We start from the raw sequence: 24323 nt of genomic DNA, 5'->3' as shown, positions 1-24323 counted from the left end.
AATTATTGCGATCACTTCTCTCACCTTTCTTGTACATAAGAGTCACCTGCGCCTCATTCCAGCTACTTCAGACATTTTGCTGAGCTAGAGAGTTGCGGCTAAGTAACGACCCAGAACCACAGGGTACCCTCCGTAAAATACAGTTGGGTTTCAATCTTGAACAGGCGTTTTTTTTTGTTTTTATCCAACCTTTTCAGGTCCATCTCTACCCCACTCGTACCAATTTGTCCTCCAGGTGGTCTCCTGTACGACTGTCAAATGATGATATGTTTGTACCATTATCCTGCGTGAATAATTTCTTAAATGTGAAATTTATAACTCCAGCTTTCCTTTTTCTATCCTCTATTGCCAAAACAAAATGAGATATGAAATGAACTGAAGATACTGTAGAAATAATTAAAATTCTTCGAGATAGAACATAATTCCTCCAGTGAGTTTTCCACGGTCGGAAGGCATCCGAAGCTCATTTCTGGAATCTCTCTTAAGCTGTATGTCAAAGCTACTTTAACATATGTTACAGACTCGTACCATCATAGAGGATAGAGTAGCATGGAGAGCTGCATCAAACCATTCTCAGGACTGAAGACCACAACAACAACAACCATCATCCTATGGGGGCTGCCTTCACCCAGGGGAACAGGAAACAGGAAAAGTCCGCCAAGTGCACATCGTGAGTGTATTGCGGTTAGGGAAGCATTCCTTGTCAGACAGTTGTTGGTAACGAAGCAGGTGTGACTTGATGTGTTGTCATGGTACAGTCGCGTAAATGGTGGCGATGTCTGGTGTCACTCATCTGACGCTTTGAACAACCGTGTTTTTGGAATCCTACGATGACTGTGATTACTGGAACAATTAACTGCCATTCTGAGCTCAACACATCACTGTGTTACCGTACCAAGAGAGTAAATAATTAAGAGAGAGAAGTCCCTGCAGCACAGCGTTGCTCAAGTGCAATAAAGTATTAAAACGAGATAGTGGCTAGGCTTTCATATTTCGGCACATTTAGTCGGTCATCAAGAGTGCATCATCAACACTTCCGTGTATAAGTCTGGGTGAGCTCAGCGGATAGTGTAAGATAAGAGCGGACTAACTAGGCACTGTTTATTTTGTATCAGTATGTAAGAAGTGCTAGGTAGGACCCAACAACGCCTATTTGCGGCGATGACAGTGAAACAAATTGATTAATCCAATACAGTAAAACCAAAGATCACTCACGACTCGAGATCAGCGAGACCGATTGGGAAATCACGAACGACGTCTACTGCATAGCAACTCCATGATGCTGTTATCGCTCCACCCCGCTAACCTGTAGTCAATCGATTACTAAAATCGATGCCATTCATATTCTTCTACTTCTCTGATTATTTTGTGTGAGACTGTTCCAGTATTCGTCATACTCTTGCTGCCTGATTTGATTACCATGGATACTTAGCCACAGGTGACTAAGAGTCAGCAGCCATTACTGAATTTGACAAAACGAACACCGTGTCAGTTAAGGGCACGGCGGACCGGAATCAGCATCTGACATCGTGGTCCATCTATGGGAGAACAAGGGCAGCGACCTGCGAGGGACCGAGTAGTCTCAGGACGGCGTGTGAGACACGCACACCGCGGTTGCAGCGTCATCCGTAGCAGGCCAGTCGATGGGATGCGCCTTCCCAATCCACGGGCTGGCAACCCGCCACACTCGCAGTGTAACCGCCTGTGCTGTGGGCTGATGCTACGATTTTCGGCAGCCCTCAGTCAGCGTCTGGATTCCGAGGAGTCCACTCCGACTACAATGCTACTAGCCGTAGTGTAACACACGGCAAGAATTTTTATTCTGAGGAATAAGAAAAGAAGTATTTATCATCGTTCTCGGCGTCGATCAGGAGTAGGGGTTTCAAGACCCGGGACTGGGCGAGGCCTACAGACAGATCATATGTCGGCATATTTTACTCGTTTCTGCTTGTCTATAGGTATCCTGCTCAGGGTCCTTTGTCATTAGTCTCTCAACTGCTTTTGCAATACTTCAGGCACGTCAACAGCAGCTCCTAATAAGTTTTAACTTCCACACACGACCTGGACCATATCCTACGTCACTATCGCCGATTCTCAGAGTCTGGAACAGAATTTGATGATGTACTCTACTGGCCATTAAAATTGCTACACCACGAAGATGGCGTGCTACATACGCGAAATTTAACCGACAGGAAGAAGATGCTGTGATATGCAAATGATTAGCTATTCAGAGCATTCACACAAGGTTGGCGCCGGTGGCGACACCTACAACGGGCTGACATGAGGAAAGCTGCCAACCGATTTCTCATACACAAACAGCAGTTGACCGGTGTTGCCTGGTGAAACGTTGTGATGTCTCGTGTAAGGAGGACAAATGCCTACCATCACGTTTCCGACTTTGATAAAGGTCGGACTGTAACCTATCGCGATTGCGGTTTATCGTATCGCGACATTGCTGCTCGCGTTGGTCGAGATACAATGACTGTTAGCAGAATATGGAATCGGTGTGTTCAAGAGGGTAGTACGGAATGCCCTCCTGGATCCCAGCGGCCTCGTATCAGTAGCAGTCGAGATGATAGACATCTTATCCGCATGGCTGTAACGGATCGTGCAGCCACGTCTCGATCCCTGAGTCAACAGATGGGGAAGTTTGCAAGACAACAACCATCTGTACGAACAGTTCGACGACGTTTGCAGTAGTATGGAATATCAACTCGGAGACCGTGGCTGCGGTTAACCTCGAAGCTGCATCACAGACAGGAGCGCCTGCGATGGTGAACTCAACGACGATCCTGGGTGCACGAATGGCAAAACGTCATATTTCGGATGAATCCAGGTTCTGTTTACAGCATCATGATGGTCGCATCTGTCTTTCGTGACATCGCGGTGAACGCACATTGGAAGTGTGTATTCGTCATCGCCATACCGGCGTACCAAGCGGTGTGATGGTATGGGGTGCCATTGGTTACAAGTCTCAGTCACCTCTTGTTCGCATTGTCGGCACTTTGAACATTGGATGTTACATTTTAGAAGTGTTACGACCCGTGGCTCTACCCTTCATTCGATCCCTGCGAAACTCTACATTTCAGCAGGATAACGCACGACCACATGTTACAGATACCGTACGGGCCATTTGGGATACAGAAAATGTTCAGCTGCTGCCCTGCCCAGCACATTATCCAGATCTATTACCAATTGAAAATGTCTGGTCAATGGTGGCAGAGCAACTGGCTCGTCAGAATATGGCAGTCACTACACTTGATGAACTGTGGTGTCGTGTTGAATCTGCATGGACAGCTGTACATGTACACGCCATCCAAGCTGTGTGTGCCTCAACGCCCAGGCGTATCAAGGCCGTTATTACGGCCAGAGGTAGTTTTTCTGGGTTCTGATTTCTCAGGATCTATGCACCCAAATTTGGTTGAAAATGTAATCTCATGTCAATTCTAGTATAATACATTTGTCCTATGAATCCCCGTTTATCATCTGCATTTTTTCTTGGTGTGGCAATTTTAATGGATAGTAGTGTAGCATTTTTAAGTTTTGAACAAGCCCGTATATAGGAGAACACTAAAACAATGATTGAATCCACATAACCCCTCGTTGACGAATAACATCACTTATTTTGGAAACTGACTCTCACCTCCATGGCAACCGTTTAACTGGAGTGCACTGTATCGTAGTCATGTCCGGAAAATATCTGGTTAACGAATTTTAATAGAAATCTTGTGTAAAGACTATCCCCCAGTGTCTACTGTCACTTACACCCCGTATACCATCAAAAGGATATCTTACAGGATCTCTCTTCCCAATCCATAGCTATGCTCTTAGATCAATCCAGCCCCATCATATCATTCCAACTCCCATACCGTTGCCCAAAACAAAGCTGCGTCGTTCCCAAGCTCTCACCTTTCCCTTACATCATACATAAGTCTTTTTTATCTCTAGAATTTTGTTTGGTTTAAAGCAGTCCGCAACGATGTCGTGTTCTGTGACTACCACTTTATCAATGAGTAGCACTTAATTATCTATACTGCAAAAGCTTGGTTTCAGCTGCAGTTCCTCCCTCTATCAGCGTTAGCATTCTTTGGCAGTAGCGCTCGATGCGGCGACAAGCCAGTTCGAATCCTTTCGAGGATAGAATTCTCACTGCCAGACCTTGGCCAGCAAATGGAACAGAGCTGAAGTCGTAAAGGTCCTGATCACCAGTCTTCAGGCCAATGTCCTGGTCCTACGTAAAATCACTTAGCGTGTCTAAAGTTTCAGTTCAGTCCAGTCTTCAAGCCAATGTCCTGGTCCTACGTAAAATCACGAAGCGTGTCTAAGGTTTCAGTTCAGTCACTTGTTGACAACTCTTCTCTGGCAACTGAAAAATGCAAAACGAAAGCGGAAGTTTTAAACTTCACGTTGAAGAAATCATTCACGTAGAAGAATCGTCAGACATGCCGTCATTTGACCATATGACATACTCCCGTATGGAGAACACAGTCAAAAGCATCCCTGACGTAGAAAAACAATTGAAAGATTTGAAAGCAAATAGGTCACGAGGTCCGTATGGAATACCATTTCGGTTTTACAGAGAGTGGCCCCTCACCAAGCTTGCAATATTCCAAGCCACTGGAAAAAAGAGTAGGTGCCTTCTGTGTACAAGAAGGGTAAAAAATGGTCCCGCAAAATTACAGACCCATATCCCTAATTTCCATTTACTGCAAAATCCTTGTCATGGTTTTAGAAAGCATCATTCAAGCGAAATTCAGCTTGCCCTTTTCTCATATAATATACAGCGAACTATGGATGAATGGCAACAGGCAGATTCCATATTTCTAGATTTCCGGAAAGCATTTGACGCGGTTCCCCGTTGCAGGCTGTTGACGAAAGTACGAGCATATGGTATACTACGTAAATGTGTGAGTGGCTCGAAGACTTCTTAATAATAGAACACATTATATTGTTCTCTATGGCGAGTGTTCATCAGAGGCAAAGTTACTGTCAGGAGTGCCCTAGGGAAATGTGATAGATCGGCTCTCGTTGTCTGTACACATGAATGATTAGGTCGGCAGGATGGGCAGGAGTCTCCTGTTGTTTGCTGATAATGCTGTGGTATACGGTAAGGTGTCGACGTTGAGTGACTGTAGGAGGATACAAGATGACTTAGAAAAAATTTCTGCTTGGTGCGATGTATGGCAGCTAGCTCTAGGTGTGAAAAAATATAAGTTAATGCGAATTGGTAGGAAAATCAAACCCATAATGTTCGGATACAGCATTGGTAGTGAACTTCTTGACGCAGTCACGTCGTTTAAACATTTGAGCGTGACTTCGCAAAGCGATATGAAATGGAACGGGCATGTGAGGACTCTGGAAGAGAAGGCTAAAGATCTACTTCCTTTTATAGGGAAAACTTTAGGAATGTGTGTTTCGTCTGTTAAGGAGACCACCTATATTACGCTGGTGCAACTTACTCTTCAATAGTGCGAGAGTGTTTTAGATCCTTACCAGGAAGACATCAAAGCAGCTCAGAGGTGGGTTGTTACATTTGTTACCGGCTGGTTCTGGAAACACGTAAGCATTGTTTCGGGAATTCAAATGGGAATCCGTGGAGGGAAGGCGAGGTTCTTTTCCAGGAACACTGTTGAGAAAATTTAGAGAAACGGCATCTGAAGCTGACTGCCGAATGATTTTACTGCCGCCATCATACATTGCAGGTAAGGACCACAATGATAAGATACGAGAAATTAGAGGTCATAAGGAGGCATACAGACATTCGTTCTTCTCTCGCTCTATTTAGGAGTGGAACAAGAAATGAAATAACTAGTTGTTCCCTCTAGTAATACGGAAGTTACTCCCCAATGTGTAATAAACGTCTTATCATCATGACCCCCCTTTCCAGATAGTGTTCACTACATATTACATTACGTATTAATTCTATGGCGATGTGGTCCATATTTCATTTCCATAAAATGCTGCGTACAAGTCGTGAATTGCTCGAAATTTCGTTCTCAAATTGAGGCCTGTTTCGAATAATAGTTGAATTCTTTTATCGAAAGCAGTCTTACTTGCCAGTGCTGATGTGTCTGTCAAACAGTATTTTGCTTCAGGGGTAACACAATTCCTCGACTTCCTTTAATGATTTGTCATTTGATAAGTTTTTTACTGATCGCATTTTCGCTGCTCTTCAATACCTTTGTCTTTGATTTACCCTCACACCATATTTTACGCTAGTTAGAGTGTTTACCCATTCGATATTTGATGTAATTATTCCTCTCTCTCATAGGGAGTAGTATTGAAATTAACGAATGTAGTCATAGATATCCTTCCATCCTGAATTTTAATCCAATTTACTAAACTGTCTTTCATTTTCTTAATTGATTCTGAGTTAGAACAGTGGAAGAGAAAGATTGCATCCTTGCCGTACGCTCTTTTTTATCCAGTTACCTATTTAGGTGTTACGGTTTTATTGTTCAGTCTTGGCACATACACACATTGAATATTACCCATCTTGCGCTGTAGGCTGCGCCTATTTTCCAGGGATATCGGTCATCTTGCACCGTCTTATGTGTTTCATTGCTTTTTACAGGTCGACATGTCAAGATTTTGTGCAACTCTCGATTAAATTTTCTACCGCAATTTCAGAACTGCCCCTCTGGTGCATTCATGTTTCCTTAAGCCAAACTGAATTGTTATAAAAGATCCCGAAATTTCATTTCCACTCTACAGCGCAATGTTCCTGTCAGTAACTTGCACACATTTGCTGTTAATCTGCGTGTACCATAGTCCTCGCAATTACCCGTAACTGCTAATTTGGAGGATGGCTACTGACATTTTTTCCAGAATGCCAGGGGCAAGTCTCCAGTTTGAGATGTTTTACAAACTCGAGTGAACGTCCCTAAATAACAGCTCCCTCTTACCTAGCTGTTTTGTACTCTGTTGGCGCACAATGCCAAATAAATTATTCATGTGCTTTAATAATTATTTATAGTTGTTTAACTTCCATCGAAACAAACCATAAAACCGAAATAACTAGATTTAGCTTTACTGGATTTCACCGTACTTCTGTTAGATTTCTAATGATATACTTGTTTGTAATTGATGTTTTTGGTGACCATACAGCTTTATTTGACGTTTTTAAAGATTTCTGAGTGCCAGTTCACTGAAATTAAACTGTAAAAAATCAGCTTTGTATAAAAAACGGAAATATAACATGAAGACACCTACTAGGGAACTACACATCAAAATGGACAAGTGAAGTAATAATTACACATCAAAATGAAGCAGGTAGGTTGAACAATATCTGTTATACAGAGATGCCTTTGACCTGGCTGTAACGTAACAGAAAATGAGTGGATACATATGGGCCTCTGACTGTAATTGAATGTGTTGGTCAGGAAACACTTCCGATTACATTACATCAACTGTTAATAATTAAATAGTAGACTGAGTTCCAATTTTTATGTTACCGTGACGTAATAGATATGTGCTAATTGGGTTTATCTGTTTTGCGGGTTGTTTCTATTCACAATGTTGCTGCTCAACAATGTTAAACATAACAGAGAGCAGTTTCTGCACTAATCGGTGTATGTTGTCGTACTCTATTTCAGCGATATATTCTGGTTGGACACAATTTGAAGTCGACACTATTTTCGTCTTACGATTACTGTTATCTCAACGAAGGTCAGTCGTTTGTTTCAGCGTCACACGCTCTAACTATAGTCAACACACATAATCATAACTGCAATCCAATGTGAAGCCGGCGCGTTTGGCGTAATGCGGATTTACCAGCACGTATCGATTGACTTTAATCCCGGTGACAGCAGCCGATTCTATAACAGCTTCGCGGAGTGATTTCATGCTTTCTTGTGCAATTTAGATATTACGTAACATGAGATTAGTATTAGTAACACAAGCGTGACGTACTAAATCGTAGTCACCCTTAGCAGACGTCATAATGACACCGTGAAACACCACTTATAGATTTCCTGAAAACCTCAGTCCAGTAAGAGAGAGGGTCCGTAACCGTCTTCAGATATGCCGTATCTGACTGGTACAATTCCTTGGCAATTAGATCACTAAGAGCTAGCAGGCTGCGGAGATGCTGTCCGCTACTTTTTACCCGCTTTCAAAGTACTGACAGACATTTTCAACAGACGTTCAGCTGCATGTGACGCTGTGAACAATTGTTTCCTGCGAGATACCCAACTCCAGAAGTCTATTACTTGCAGTTATATTCAGAACATTCGGTCCGAAGCTCGTTTAGATGGAACTGCATTCACTGATGTCAGAAATTGCGTCGTATTTGAAACTCATTGTCGCTGACAAGGAGCGAGTCGAGCCTCTTTTTCGCGGTCGGTTAGATTTCTTTTACGACTACCGTTTCTACAACGTGTTATATGGAGGCGAGTGGTTCACTGTTCCCTGTGGACACGTTACACACTCTGCGATGAAACACCAACCCCCATCGATCCACGCTACTGCACGAATTCTGTGAATTAGAATGACAAATACGCCTCAGTATACTGCCTATTTTAGGTCATCCATGGGGTCACGTGATCGTCTGGTAGCAGTTTCACATTTTCCACAGCGCTCCAAAGCGACCGATATGCTCTATCGTTAGTGGTGACTGATGTGTTCCCCAGAAACCATATGTCAGAATGGTTTCTAAGATACCACATTTGACCCTGCCGACTTCCATATTTTACTTGCGAAAGGTAACAGCCTCAATTTCTCGCCAGGACAGTGCAATGGTGCAATGGTTTCGCTCATACCTGACGTTCAAATGGTTCAAATGGCTCTGAGCACTATGGGACTTAACAGCTGAGGTCATCAGTCCCCTAGAACTTAGAGCTACTTAAACCTAACTAACGTAAGTACATCACACACATCCATGCCCGAGGCAGGATTCGAACCTGCGACCGTAGCATTCGAGTACCTGACGGCTCGCCATCAATGCGTCACGTCCGTCGCCATAAACTCACTATGGGAGCAGGTAATATTAGGCGTCCCCCAGGGTTCGGTATTATGTCCTTTACTCTTTTTCACTGTATATCAAGCATGAGTCTTCAGTTTTGTCGTACGGAAAGTACTACATGTATTCTTAGGCCCTCCAGTTGTATCTAAGTGCAAAACCAATTAACATGGTGACGGCTTCTGAGACTCTCAATACCGACCTGATACGAGGTTAAGGCTCATTCCATCCGAAACCCAAGCAGTTTTGGTTGGTCATTACAGGTTCATTAGCTCCAAATATCTTCAATCCCTGCCATCTTTAACCCTAAATGGGGCAAATAACTACTTCTCGCCTTCAGTAAAGAAGTTACGAATAATAGCAGACGAATATCTAAATTGGACTGAGCATGTAGCCACAGACTGCAAGAAGGGATAAGCATCTTTCTATGACCTATAAAAATATAAAAGGCTCCTCACGCCTGACCTGAAAAACGAACTTGTACAAATACAGGTACTTCCGGTTATTGATGACAGTGATGTTATCCTGCAAAGCCTTTCTCAGAAAAACTCGTGGATTTGGAATTAGTTATGAATACCTGTATCCGTTATTTATGTCATGTCTAACTCTTTGATTATATCTCATCGTCATATGAACATTTATCCCGGCTGCATGTAGACAAGCACATATATTTCCGTACCATCTGTCTTCTCAACTGTCTTATCGACATATACTGCCGCCCACGCCCCACCCCATATCTCCCGTCGGCATTAACGCTCTTGTCTGAACAACATGGCAGAAACCCCCATTCCTATAAGAGAACAATCCTTTCTCTCCCATTCCATCGATCAGCCACTTTCTGGAATTACTTCTCAGGAGCAGGAACCCGTCTCTGGAATAACCTCCCACTGTATATTAGAGAACTGAGTAACATCTCCAGCTTCAGAAGACGGTTAATGATATACCTGCTGAAGCAATATTGATGTTTACCATTGGCTCCTTATACACTCGTTATCCTCGAACACCCTTCTTTCCAGTCAGGTCTTCCTCATTTCCCAGTATTCTTACCTGGTGCAGTCTGCTTATATTTCCTATCCCCAGGGCTCCCTGTATCAGAAGATATCTGATTTGTACACCCATTAATTCTTTTTATATCAGCTACTATCATTAGTGTTTTTATTGTCATTATTATAATAATCACTAATACCAGTACTAGTGGCGGCAGTAGCAGTGGTAGTACAAAGAATGTCAGTGTTAACTTTATTTGTTCATAGTATCGCTTATATTGTCACTACAGGCAGTGAAATCATTTTAATACTATTTCTGATATTGAAACTATAATATCTTGTGTAACTGTGATCAGAAATAGTCCTGATTGTGTGAAACACGGGTTCGATGTAAGAGAGGGCCTGGTGGCTGTAATCAGGTCAGGTCACACACATAAATAATTTACACGAACGTCGTTCAGCCGTCAAATTTTTCAGGTGGTACAGATGGAAGTCTGTCTCCTCATAGCCATAAAGGGGCACAAGAAGTTTGAAGGAAAAACTAACTTGTATTCGTTTTCAAATATACACCTGCAAAAGGTGCATCGACTCATCCTTGCAATAAAGTATACTGATCCACACTACTTTTTAAATTGTCCTTACCCACATGTGTGTGTTTCATCGAGGCAGAGAAACAGGAATTAAGGCAAATCCAATGACAATACCTTAAAATTAGTCCCTCTACCAACGCATTTCTATCTTACTGTGTAGCTGATGTGACAGTGGAAACTGAGACTTCTAACTCATATTGCAATAGCAGAATAGTAGACATATTTTTCGGTAAAGATATGAGGACAAATTATGTTTCACTGCAAGAAGTAAGTTCCTTCCATAAAATGGATACTTTCATACACCCGTTACCCATCGAAATATTTGCTAGAACTTCACTTGCAATTACAATAAACCATCGCTTCTGCATTCGTAGGTAAACTGACAAATATGATTTTGATTCATAATGATGAGGAGGTTGCAAAGTTCAGCAGGGATCTGTCTCGTCCTCATTTTTCTTTACCCTGTACTTGTCGGTTTCTACACGCTTTTCAGTGAGCCGACATTCAAAATTAAACAAGCATTAGACTTTCTTCACCAAACGTATTGTCGCTTCCGAAGTAGCAAATCGCAAGTCCTAATGCAAGAGAACAGCTGAGTAACCTTCTGTATCTATACTTCCCTAGGCTAATGAAGCTGTCGAAATATGTAAGCCAACTTAAGAAGCGAACATCTGTGAAATGCGGCAAACAGGAACTTTTGATACAGATACCTAACGGCTTGAGCATCTGTCCCACTTTGTGCTGCATGTAAAGCGAATTGATACAGAGGCAATAATATCATAAATTCTGGACATGATGGTGAACACTTACGGGAGAAACGAAAAAGGTATTCCAAACACTAATAGGGTTTCAGGAACGACAGTATTTCCAAAAACATAATCTGTTCATCCTAGCGTATGAAAATGGGGACAGGTAGTCCGTAGGTCTTTCGGAATTAGGCGGGACAGTCATGAGATCGAATAAACTGATTTAGTCATGGACGAAATAATCTATCTCACCTATTATGCTGAACTAATTAGCAGGCGCTACGGAATAAACACAGCCTTTGTCTGATGGAACGAACGCTACATAGCACGTAACAAACACGCTTTAAAGAACGTTAGTGGAAGATAGGCAGTAAATCTGTTACTGAGGGAGATTGGTAAATAATATACCCTTATCCCTCTTAATTAATTTAAGCCGAAAAGAGGCATATTACGTCTTTCAGTGAAAACTGACTGTAGTCCAAGGCTGGCCACAGTGTGCCAAACTACAGGCACTCCAAGTGTGCGGACCACGTGCGGACCTAGGATGGACTGCTACGAATTTACACCATCCTTCTTGGGAGTACCTCATGCCGCGCGACGTTTCATTTAGCACTGCGCTGCGCTGTAGCATTTTTCGATCGGCAGAACTGTCTTCCCACTTAGGCAGAATCGTGGTATCAGCGCTATTTATCCTTCAGTATTTGTTGGCGGTATGAAAGATATTCACACTGGTCCAGTACTTGTTTGCACAAAAAGAGTCAGTCTACCCATCTATAGTTCAAAAACTTTAAAAATGAATGGGAATGACAGACGAAAGCGGCAATATTTCTCAAAATATATTATGGGTACTGATAATTAGATATCGAACGCTACTACAGTTTTATGTAGGAGGATTGTAAAGACGTTGTAGGTAAAATTGAAAGAGCAAAAAATTACAATGCTCAGCAGACTGGATTCATTGTGCTGTACGTCAATAAACACTTTGTGCAATGCGCGTAGAAATTAGTGGTACGAACAGTAAACTTTTTCTGAAGTCATACTAATTGTTCCCGCGTCACTTGCAACAATTTTCGATGTAACTGAACGAAGAATGTAGATTACATATTACATACTCGTATTAAGTCAAGGGGCATGTGGAACTATTTTTTCGATTTGATACACGATATTGTTGAACTTATAAAAAAAGCAGTGCATGGACGAAAATTAGAGAATTCGAAATGGACTGCAGACCTCGCATTTTAAGTGGACTTGACTGCACACTGTCCACACTAAGACGACATTCCAAAGTGAGAAACAACTTATGTCCAGTTCGGTAAGGATGGTAGAAGGTACATATTCTGACAAAGACAATCTAGTTCTTTAAGCTCCATGGCGCTAAAACTTTTAAATAATTCTTCATGGCCTTGAAAGAGTTACAAAGATAGTTTTCTAAACGTTTTCAGGACACTGCAAACCTTAGATTTGTTTTTGAGCTGTTATTGAGACAGTTTGACGTTTTCTTTGAAAGAGCCCCTGAGCACATGTAGATGCAACTCATTGGTCCATAAATTAATACCTCTGTTAAAGACAAGTCGCTTTACAATAAAACTGTCCAAGACGTCTACATTGCTTATTTCACATTGAGCTTCCACTTCTCCATAAAGAGGATGCAACAGTGCCACAATACTTTCATCAAGATATGTGTGTCAAAGCACTCTTTTGATTATAAAACTAAAGAAGTCACGAATATACCTGAGTGTGAAATTGTATGTGTCTGTCTGAATGGTTGAAATGTCTCTAAGCACTATGGGACTTAACATCTGAGGTCATCAGTCCCCTAGACTTAGAACTACTTAAACCTAACTAACCTAAGGACATCCGCGTCCGAGGCAGGATTTGAACTTGCGACCGTAGCAGCAGGTCAAGAATGACAAAAAGTAACAAAACTCTACTGAAAATTGTTTTTTTGTGACCTACATTGTTGACGAATGTAAACCAAAACCTACCCGTATGTAGTACAAGAGCATTGCCATTCAAATTCAGCGTACTAGTGGTCCCTCTTTTCCCCCTCCTCGCACTCAGACATCGTGTCGTGATGGTAGGGGAATTGTGCAGTAAGGTTGAGCACAATGGCACGGAAGCCAGGGCATGGCTCGCGAGCCGAATTCTTGGCCAGCTCTGCCTTAAGCTGACCATTATGTACACAGTAGGGGTACAACACTTTGTAACGTTCTGTGATTTGTAAATGACATATACAACTCTTATAAATAAATTTATCTCCGTAGGCTGATTTTGGGAAATGAGGGCAACTCCAAGAGAGAATGGAGAGCAGAAAAGATCATATGGACACACAGCTGTGAGTGACATCCAAGAGAGGTACACGTACTTCAATGTGAAGATGAAATATCTTTGACCGTGTAAGTTTCAGTGAATGAAGCGACACATCAGAACACACCAGGCATATCCGAATGTTCTGTCTGTACTAGTTTCTCATCTCCACACTTATGGTAGCAGTGAGCTGGAGAACCATCATGTAGGAGTTACATCACCATTCGTATCACCAAAGGCACTACTTGCAGCAGGGGAGGCAGATTCACCCGCAGGAGGTTCAAATGTTTCAAATGGCTCTGAGCACTATGGGACACAACTGCTGAGGTCATTAGTCCCCTAGAACTTAGAACTAGTTAAACCTAACTAGTCTAAGGACATCACACACATCCATGCCCGAGGCAGGATTCGAACCTGCGACCGTAGCGGTCTCGCGGTTCAAGACTGCAGCGCCTAGAACTTCGGCCAGCCCCGCAGGAGGTGCAGACATGCCTTGCCTATAAGGCTGGTCCAACAAGATGGCCACCAATAAACCCTGCTGACATACTGAGGCTGAAGTGTTGTTGATGGATCACTGCCACCATTCCCCTGGAGCTCTCCATAATCCTCAGGTGGGTGTTGTGATGGATGAAGATACCGCCTCCCATAAAGATAGTCTCACCATTGTTGGCACAGATGACATAACTCCCAGCAGATTGGTGGACTCTGCGGCGATAACGGTAATAAAACAGTCACCACAGGGGCATGAAGGGGTAATAGGCCTGCACAACGCTATAAGTGATATACACAGAGATGGCCCAAGTCATGGGATGCATCCTAATATCGTATCACAACTCATTTTGCCCAGCGTACTGCAGTAGCTCAATGTGTCATAGACTCATGGAGTCGTTGGAAGTTCCTGGTGCAGGTTTTTGTGCATGAATTGACCTCTCGTTTAAGTCTCATAATTCTGGGGTGAGATTTACGTTGGGCGACCTGGGTGGCTGAGTCATTCGCTCGAAATGTCCCGAATATTCTACAAACCAATTGCGAATGATTGTGGCCTAGTAACAAGGTGCGCTCTCATCCATAAGAGTTCCATCATTGTTTGGGAACATGAAGGCCATGAATGGCTGTAAATGATCTACAACTAGCCGAACACAACCATTTCCTATCAATTATTGGTCCAATTGAACCAGATGAACCAGTACATCCCATATAAAGACAACTCACATCACTGTGCAGACACCACCAGCTTGCATAGTGGAATGCTGACAACTTGTGTCCATAGCTTTACAAAACTCGTAAAATACGAGGTGCATTCAAGTTCTAAGGCCTCTGATTTTTTTCTCCAGACTGGAAAGAGATAGAAACATGCGCATTGTTTTAAGAATGAGGCCGCATTCATTGTCAATACGTCCCAGAGATGGCAGCACCATACGGCAGAAGGAATTTTACCGACAGCGGCGAGAATGAGAACTGTTTTAAATACTTAAAATGGCGATTTTTCCTTACTTGAACAGCGTGCAATCATTCGTTTCCTGAATTTGCGTGGTGTGAAACCAATTGAAATTCATCAATAGTTGAAGGAGACATGTGGTGATGGAGTTATGGATGTGTCGAAAGTCTGTTCATGGGTGCAACAGTTTAATGAAGGCAGAACATTGTGTGACAACAAACCGAAACAATCTCGGGCTCGCACAAGCCGGTCTGACGACACGATCGAGATAGTGGAGAGAATTGTTTTGGGGGATCGCCGAATGACTGTTGAACAGATCGCCTTCAGAGTTGGCATTTCTGTGGGTGCTGTGCACACAAGCCTGCATGACGACTTGAAAATGCGAAAAGTGTCATCCAGGTGGGTGCCACAAATGCTGACGGATGACCACATGGCTGCCCGTGTGGCATGTTGCCAAGCACTGTTGACGCGCAACGACAGCATGAATGGGACTTTCTTTTCGTCGGTTGTGACAATGGATGAGACGTGGATGCCATTTTTCAATCCAGAAACAAAGCGCCAGTCAGCTCAATGGAAGCACACAGATTCACCCCTACCAAAAAAATTTCGGCTAACCGCCAGTACTGAAAAAATGATGGTGTCCATGTTCTGGGACAGCGAGAGCGTAATCCTTACCCATTGCATTCCAAAGGGCACTACGGTAACAAGTGCATCCTACGAAAATGTTTTGAAGAGCAAATTCCTTCCTGCACTGCAACAAGAACGTCTGGGAACGGCTGCGCGTGTGGTGTTTCACCAAGATAACGCACCCGCACATCGAGCTACGTGACGCAACAGTTTTTTCATGATAACAACTTTGAAGTGAATCCTCATGCTCCCTAATCGCCTGACCTGGCTCCTAGTGACTTTTGGCTTTTTCCAACAGTGAAAGACACTCTCCGTGGTCGCACATTCACCAGCTGTGCTGCTATAGCCTCAGCGGTTTTCCACTGGTCAAAACAGACTCCTAAAGAAGCCTTCGCCGCTGCCATGGAATCATGGCGTCAGCGTTGTGAAAAATGTGTACGTCTGCAGGGCGATTACGTCGAGAATTAACGCCAGTTTAATCGATTTCGGGTGAGTAGTTAATTAGAAAAAAAAATCGGAGGCCTTAGAACTTGAATGCACCTCGTACTATCACCTCTTACCAACTGAAATCCGGATTCATCTCACTATGTGACGGTTCTCCACTCTGGTAGGGTCCAACCGATGTGGCCTAGAGCCCAGGAGAGTCGGTGCAGGTAATGTCGTGCTGCTACCAAAGCCACTCGCATCGGTCGTCGGTAGTCTGCTCCCATAGCCCATTAACGCCCAATTTCCCCACACTATCCTAACGGATACGTTCGTCGTACGTCCTACATTGGTTTCTGCGATTATTTCACGCAGTGTGGCTTGTCTGTTAGCACTGACAACTCTACGCGAACGCCACTGGTCTCGGTGGTTATGTGAAGGCTGTCGACTACTACGTTGTCCATGTTGAGAGGTAGTGCCTGAAATTCGGTATTCTCAACACAACCTTGCGTCTAGCTCGAAGTACTACTCCGCATTCAAAATTTGCTAATTTCCTTCGTGCAGTCATAATCAAGTCCTAAATCTTTTCAAGTGAATCACCTGAGTACCGATGACAGCTCCATCAATTCAGTGCCCTTTTATACCGCATGTACGCGAGACTACCTCGTCTGTATAAGTGCATATCGTTATGACATGACTTTACACACCTCAGTGTATGTACTTGCATTTGTCGTGGAGTATGTTTCACTGGGTCATCTCTCTTTACTCATGACGGAATGGCACATGCCTGGTGCTGACATCGGGGCACTATCAGAAACCTTTTATCTTAATCTTAAAGTCGGTGTATCTCCCCTTAAACTCATAGCAGGCGACACCTCTTTATCCCGCCAGAGGCCATTTCCTTACGTGTGTCCCCATTGCGCAAAACATCGCCGATTTTTTCCTCTATTTTAACATATGTGATTTGACCTGATAGCATTGTTGAGTAGTCATAGCTGTTGATAAAGATGAAAACTTAGTATCAACTAATCTACGTAAATCCATTGCGAAAAACGGACGTTGATTGACTTTGGTTACTATAATAGAGAACGTATACAAAAATGTTACATTTCCCATTAGACTTCTTCAGAACTAAGGATAGTTTACAATTAGAAGAAACTATTCTCTGCAATGTTAAAGCCGGCCGGTGTGGCCGTGCGGTTCTAGGCGCTTCAGTCTGGAACCGCGTGACCCATACGGTCGCAGGTTCGAATCCTTCCTCGGGCATGGATGTATGTGATGTCCTTAGGTTAGTTAGGTTTAAGTAGTTCTAAGTTATAGGGGACTAATGACCACAGATGTTAAGTCCCATTGTGCTCAGAGCCATTTGAACCATTTTGCAATGTTAACAGAAGCTTTTAGATCCATAAACTGGGCGCAGAAGAAACACATCTTAAGGAATCGTGTCACAAATATTTCGTTTTGTAGACTACATGGTACTGTTTGACTAATGGAGGAAAACGTCACCAATGAGTAAATTAACGTAATTCAGTAACTTAGGAAGTAGACCTGAAAATAGAACAAAATATGATTACAATACTGAAGTACATCGAAAGGAAATCTGATATGATTAACATTTAAATTATAGAAACAGTTGTGTGTTTCTATATCTGCGGAGGTTACAAGAGCCGGTCTCTGTGGCCGAATGGTTCTCGGTGACCCAGTCCGCAACCGCGCTGCTGCTACGGCCGCAGGTTCGAATCCTGTCTCGGGCATGGATCTGTGTGATGTCCTTAGGTTAGTTAGGTTTAAGTAGTTCTAGGTCTATGGGACTGGTGACCTCAGATGTTAATTCCCATAGTGCTCAGAGCCATTTGAAGTTACAAGAACCGACTGTATTACTTGGTAAAGAAGAAAATACACGGTCCAATGGCGCGGGGAGTGGCACCGCGGTTTCAGGCGCTTTGTCACCGATTGCGTGGCCCCTCCCGCCGGAGGTTCGAGTCCTCCTTCGGGCATGGCTGTTTGTGTGTTGTTCTTAGCATAAGTTAGCTTAAATAGTGTGTCAGTTTAGGGATTGATGGCCTGTGCGGTTTGGTGCCTCAGGATTTCACATACATTTGAACATAGTCCATTCACATTAATGTGAACACCTTTGAAAAGACCTTTCACTTGTTGCAGAGCATACGTGCTGGAAGAAAGTCTATGAGCTCCTGGAAAGTATTGCCAGGGATGTGGAACTATGCCAACTTCAGTTCCGTGGGCAGCTGTTCTAGGTTTCACGGTTGTGGATCCATGGTGCGAACAGCTGCATTGAGGTAGTCCTACAGCTTCTGGATTGGGTATTAAATCTGGTGAGTTTAGCGGACATTCTGAGTACACTAAAATCATGAGCTATGTGACACATGGAATTGTACTGCTGGTGTATGTCATCCTGTCGAGGAAAAATAAACTACATGTACTCTCAGGTCTGGACATGGTCCCCAACGATAGATATATACTTGTGTTGATCCACTGTGCCTACTAGAAAGATGACATTGCCCAAGGAATGCCAGAAAAACACTCCACAGAAAATAACTCTCCCTCCCATACCCTTTGCTTTCAGACGTTTCATGCTGTACACGCTCCCTCCTTCGGCCTGGACCCTTCCGACGACTGTTGCAGGCCCATCTGAGCAATGAAATGTTAAATGTGGTTCATCTAGAAAGGCCACCTGTCGCCATTCAGTCAACGTCCAGTTGCCGTATGGCGTTCATGTCTCAGTCTTCATCGCCGATGAACAGCAGTCAGCTTGAGTGCATGAACCATACGCCAGTTGCAGAGTCCCATAAGCAGCAACGTTCACTGAACGGTCGTTGAGGAGATACTGTATGTATTCCCTTGGTTCATCTGGGTGACCATTTACTCAACAGTATAAACATCTGTTGGCCCATACACTTCTCCGCAACCGTAGTTCACCCCTGCTATCTATGGGCCGTTGTGCACCATACTTCGGTATACTTCAACCACGGTGGGACGCCAACAATATACAAACTCAGCCGTTTCGGAAATACTCCTACCCTTGTCCTGAAACCCAATGAACACGCCCTTTTGGACATCAGATAAATCGCTACATTTCCGCATTACTATAACGACTACAATGTCTTCCGCGTCCCAACGACCTGCGTTATACAGGGCGGTCCATTGATAATGACTGGGTCAAATATCACACGAAATAAGCGTCAAACTAAAAAACTACAAAGAACGAAATTGTCAAGCTTGAAGGGGGAAACCAAATGGCGCTATGGTTGTCCCGCTAGATGGCCCTGCCATAGGTCAAACGGATATTAACTGCATTTTTCAAAAATAGGAACCCCCATTTTTTATTACATATTCGTGTAGAACGTAAAGAAATATGAACGTTTTAGTTGGACCACCTTTTTCGCTTTGTTATAGATGACGCTCTAATAGTCACAAACATGAAGTACGTGGTATCACGTAACATTCCGCCAGTGCGGACGGTATTTACTTCGTGATACGTTACCTGTGTTAAAATGAACCGTTTACGGAAAAGGTCGATATCGTGTTGATGCACGGCTATTGTGATCAAAATGCCCAACAAGCATGTACTAAGTATGCTGCTCGGTATCCTGGAAGACATCATCCAAGTGTCCGGACCGTTCTGCGGATAGTTACGTTATTTAAGGAAACAGGAAGTGTTCAGCCACATGTGAAACGTCAACCACGACCTGCAACAGTTGATGATGCCCAAGTAGGTCTTTTAGCTGCTGTCGCCGCTAATCCGCACATCAGTGGCAGACAAATTGCGCGAGAATCGGGAATCTCAAAAATGTCGATGTTGAGAATGCTACATCAACGTCGATTGCACCCGTACCATATTTCTATGCACCAGGAATTGCATGACGACGACTTAGAAGTCGTGTACAGTTCTGCCACTGGGCGCAAGAGAACGAGGCGATGAGAAAATTTTTGCCTGCATTCTATTTAGCGACGATGTGTCATTCACCAACAGCTGTAACGTAAACCTGCATAATATGCACTACTGGACAACGGGAAGCCCACGATGGCTGCGACAAGTGGAAACATCAGCGACCTTAGCGGGTTAATGTATGGTGCGGCATTATGGGAGGAAGGATAATTGGCCCCCATTTTGTCGATGGCAATCTACATGGTACAATGTATGCTGATTTCCTACGTAATGTTCTACCGATGTTACTACAAGATGTTTCACTGCATGACGGAATGGCGATGTACTTCCAACATGATGGATGTCCGGCACATAGTTATCGTGCGGTTGAAGCGATACTGAATAGCATATTTCATGACAGGTGGATTGGTCGTCGAAGCACCATACAATGGCCCGCACGTTCACCGGATCTGATGTCCGCGGATTTCTTTCTGTGGTAAAAGTTGAAGTATATTTGCTATCGTGATCCACCGACGACGCCTGACAACATGCCTCAGCGCATTGTCATTACGGAAGGAGAACTACTCGCTGTTGAGAGGAATGTCGTTACACGTATTGGCATATGCATTGAGGTTTACAGACATCATTTTGAGCATTTCTTGCATTAATGTGGTACTTACAGGTAATCATGCTGTAGCAGCATGCCTTCTCAGAAATGATAAGTTCGCAAATGTACATGTGTCACATTGGAACAACCGAAATAAAATATTCAAAAATACCTACGTTCTGTATTTTAATTTAAAAAACGTACCTAATACCAACTGTTCATCTAAAATTATGAGCCATATGTTTGTGACCATTACGTCGCCATCTATCACAAAGCGAAAAAAGTGATCCAACTAACACATTCATATTTCTTTACGTACTACGCGAATATTTGATAGAAAATAGGGTTCCTATTTAAAAAAAACGCAGTTGATATCAGTTTGACCTATGGCAGCGCTATATAGCGGGCCAACCATAGCGCCATCTGGTTTCCCCCTGCAAGCTAGACAAATTTCGTTCTTTGTAGTTTTTTAGATTGACGCTTATTTCGCGAGATATTTGGCCCGGTCACTTTCAGTGGACCAGCCTGTATATTCTCAACCGTTAGGGCTGCCACCTGCCGTCTGTGGATGGGTATATCACGTTGACGTCGAATATTGTCAGTGGTCATATTAATGATACTGGGCCGTGTACAATAGAGATGATGAAAAAGAGTGCTCTTAGTAAATTTAATACTATTTTCAACACAAAGATTACCATGTGTCTGAAACTGAAATTACTGTCAGAGGGTATTACTGAATTTGAATTACGGCAGTGCGAGGTGGTGTTTTAATTCCAAAACCATTCTAATGCTGAGAGATATTCAGTGAGCTATTGATGTTGCAGGTCAGTAGCAGAGACTGAAATACAATAAAATACATCGAGTAACACTCTGGAATTGAAGATCTAATTTTAGACCACTTAACCTAATTGAAGATTGACTGGATGGGTATCCAGGGGAATGATTGTCATGTCGCCTAGGGAAAGTCTTTTATGGATATAAAGGGACAAATTATTCATAATCGATGTTTTAGGAAAGTATGCAGCTGTATCATTCACGATCTGAATTATGAAAATCTGCACCAGTTACTTATTTTGTCGCGCTCAGCACAGAGCGTTTCGAGAATATTTTTGTGACGTTTGAATACAATTAACAAGTAAAAACACCGACTCTAAAATTACTGTATAAAAATCATTCTATGAATCATTTAGTCTGATTTTGCGATAGTATTATGACCTCCAACAAAAATCTACAGTGCAAGAGAGGCAGAAAATCATATATATAAATTTTAGCAAAAATATTTAAGTAAACAAATACACATTAAAATGAGAATAAATTGCTGAAAAACGTTGTGCTGATAATGAAAAAATAAGTAACTGGTACAGTTTTTCATTATTCAAATCACAAAATATTCTGACGAAAACATATCAATAGCTGAAGAGGCTACCTCGATGTCTACAGTTAAATGAAAATAAGGGATTGCCTTAGACGGCAGCGGATGTGAAAACATAATTGATGATCCAGTTACACAAACCTTCAGCTCGTTAGTTTCTTCTTGTGCCACTCTCTACGTATGAGTTAGAAAGTTAGAGTTTGCTTCAACGTGAAATAGTTATATTTTCAAGACAGACAAATAAATTTACGCTTCATCATTTACGGGGTGAAGTACTAGTCTATCTCACTTCGTATGCAGCCAGTCGAATAACGCATACGCAAAGAGTTTTTTGGCATTATTTAGCTACTGTTAATATTTTTCAACCCATGCAGTACATAGTTACAAAGTTACAATCACCTTCAAAGATTTAAAAAAAAATACTTAATCAAACTTAATACTTGTGAAGAAAAAGTTTAGTTCCACCTTTTTACTCATCTGTTCTATAATATTTCCTGCCACATTGTGTTGCTTGCCATTGGCCCTCGTGGAGAACATTCGCACGGGTGCTCCCAAACCTGTGGGATCACGCCGTATTTTGCGCTCCCTCCACTACCGAATGTCAATAGATGTCACCCAATTCAAAGTGAATATCTGCGGCACTCCGCCCTTTTTTACGGACAAATCGCATCAGTGGCCGTAAAATTGACACGCATCGGGATTGTTTATTTTCAAAGGCGTTTTAACTCGCTGTCACATAAAGCGAAAACGATAGCAGTATGAAGAGCTGCGGTCGTTTGCACACACAGGATCTGTGGACGCGACTGCGAGACATTAAACTCATCACCTCCAACGCTGTCACTGTAGCTTTTATTCGGTCGCTTCGTAATTGTGTGTCACGTGGCGTGCACAGTCATTTCGCATACGTTCTTGAAAAAGTGCTTACATTTTGTGCGTCGTCCATGATAGTATCCTGTTTGGGTGATGATGTTTGGTTTGTGGGGCGCTCAACTGCGTGGTTATCAGCGCCCGTACAATTACCCAATCATTGCTCAGTCCAATTTCGCCACTTTCCTGGATGATGATGAAATGATGAGGACAACACAAACACCCAGTCATCTCGAGGCAGGTGAAAATCCCTGACCCGGCCGGGAATCGAACCCGGGACCCCGTGCTCGGGAAGCGAGAACGCTACCGCGAGACCACGAGCGGCGGACAGTATCCTGTTTGACAAGTTATCTGCAAGTATATTTTCTACCCCATTCTCATAGTAGTGGATCGTATTTAGGAAACTTACTGTTAGCCACGGTCCGTAGGATACGTCTTGCTTGGCATTGTGTAACTTTAGGACATACGTTTCTGGAATTCTCAGTGCTGCTTGTTCGTGCCTTGATACTGCGTGTATTCCTCGTTATGTAATTGTAGCCTCAACGCGTCAAAATTATTCAGATATTATCAGTATCTACGAATCAACAGAGGGAATTGTTCGCATTAGATTGAGACAAAATGGAATGATCCCACCAATAATGTCGTCTCATCACAGTGTTCGCACATGATTTACATGGTAGCAGTTCCACTACTGCATTTGTTGGTCTATGAAGTGATCCGTGACCTTAGGTCAGAGGAGTAAGACCATTCAGCTGGAACCACTCTTGTGCAGTTGGTCTCGTGTTGTCGTGGACTTTCCTTGAATGTAGATATGGGGAAAGCCATTTCCTACAGGGATGATGGTCTTGAACAGTTGCAAAGATTTGTAAATGATTTGCCATGGATGATAGGTCCTGGACGTCGAGACATAACGCCTGCCTCTCAGCCAAAAATTCCTTAGTCCCTGTGTAGGAAAGAGTGGTTTGTCGTGTTTGTCCTGTGTCTGTGTCGAGCGGTAGTAGGCGGATCCCAGGTTTGGGAAAGTTGGGAAATGGGCATCAGGGTTGGAAACATTTGAACGTTCTTGTTTACCAACGTACTTCCGTTTACTACTTTGAGCAGTACCTAAGGTAATCTGTACTCGACGTGGGGTAACCTGATGGTGCTAACGTATATAGTACTAGCGCTACAAGGATGCACATTTTGTCGTCAGTCTTCCGACTGTTTTGATGCAACCGGCCGTGATTTCCTCTGCTGTGCAAACGTCTCCATTTCATAGTATCTCTCGCAACAAATATTCTCATGATATAATGCTGAAAATTTATTTAATGACCCACTTCAGAAACATTACCTTTACTTGAGTTTTTATATTTTTTCCGGACACAGTCACTTGAGCATTTAACACTGCCGAAACTGTATTGTTAACAACGCTACGGAAACCGCTTGCAGCATGTGTCTTTTGTCTGAAGACCACCACTTGCTGGTCAAAACCTGTTACGGAATTCTAAAATGCTCATATGACTGTCTCGTGACTGA

General features: G+C 43.0%; 1 protein-coding gene across 1 annotated transcript in view; it reads right to left on the bottom strand.

The window, feature by feature from the left end:
* LOC126188807 (zwei Ig domain protein zig-8-like) overlaps positions 1-24323 on the bottom strand; it is a 475470-nt gene that overhangs the window by 67209 nt on the left and 383938 nt on the right. The window lies entirely within an intron of this gene.

Source organism: Schistocerca cancellata, chromosome 5 (assembly GCF_023864275.1).
Source record: "Schistocerca cancellata isolate TAMUIC-IGC-003103 chromosome 5, iqSchCanc2.1, whole genome shotgun sequence".
Taxonomy (NCBI): Eukaryota; Metazoa; Arthropoda; class Insecta; order Orthoptera; family Acrididae; genus Schistocerca; species Schistocerca cancellata.
The sequence above is the reverse complement of the archived record's forward strand: the minus strand, read 5'-3'. Positions and strand labels throughout refer to the sequence as shown.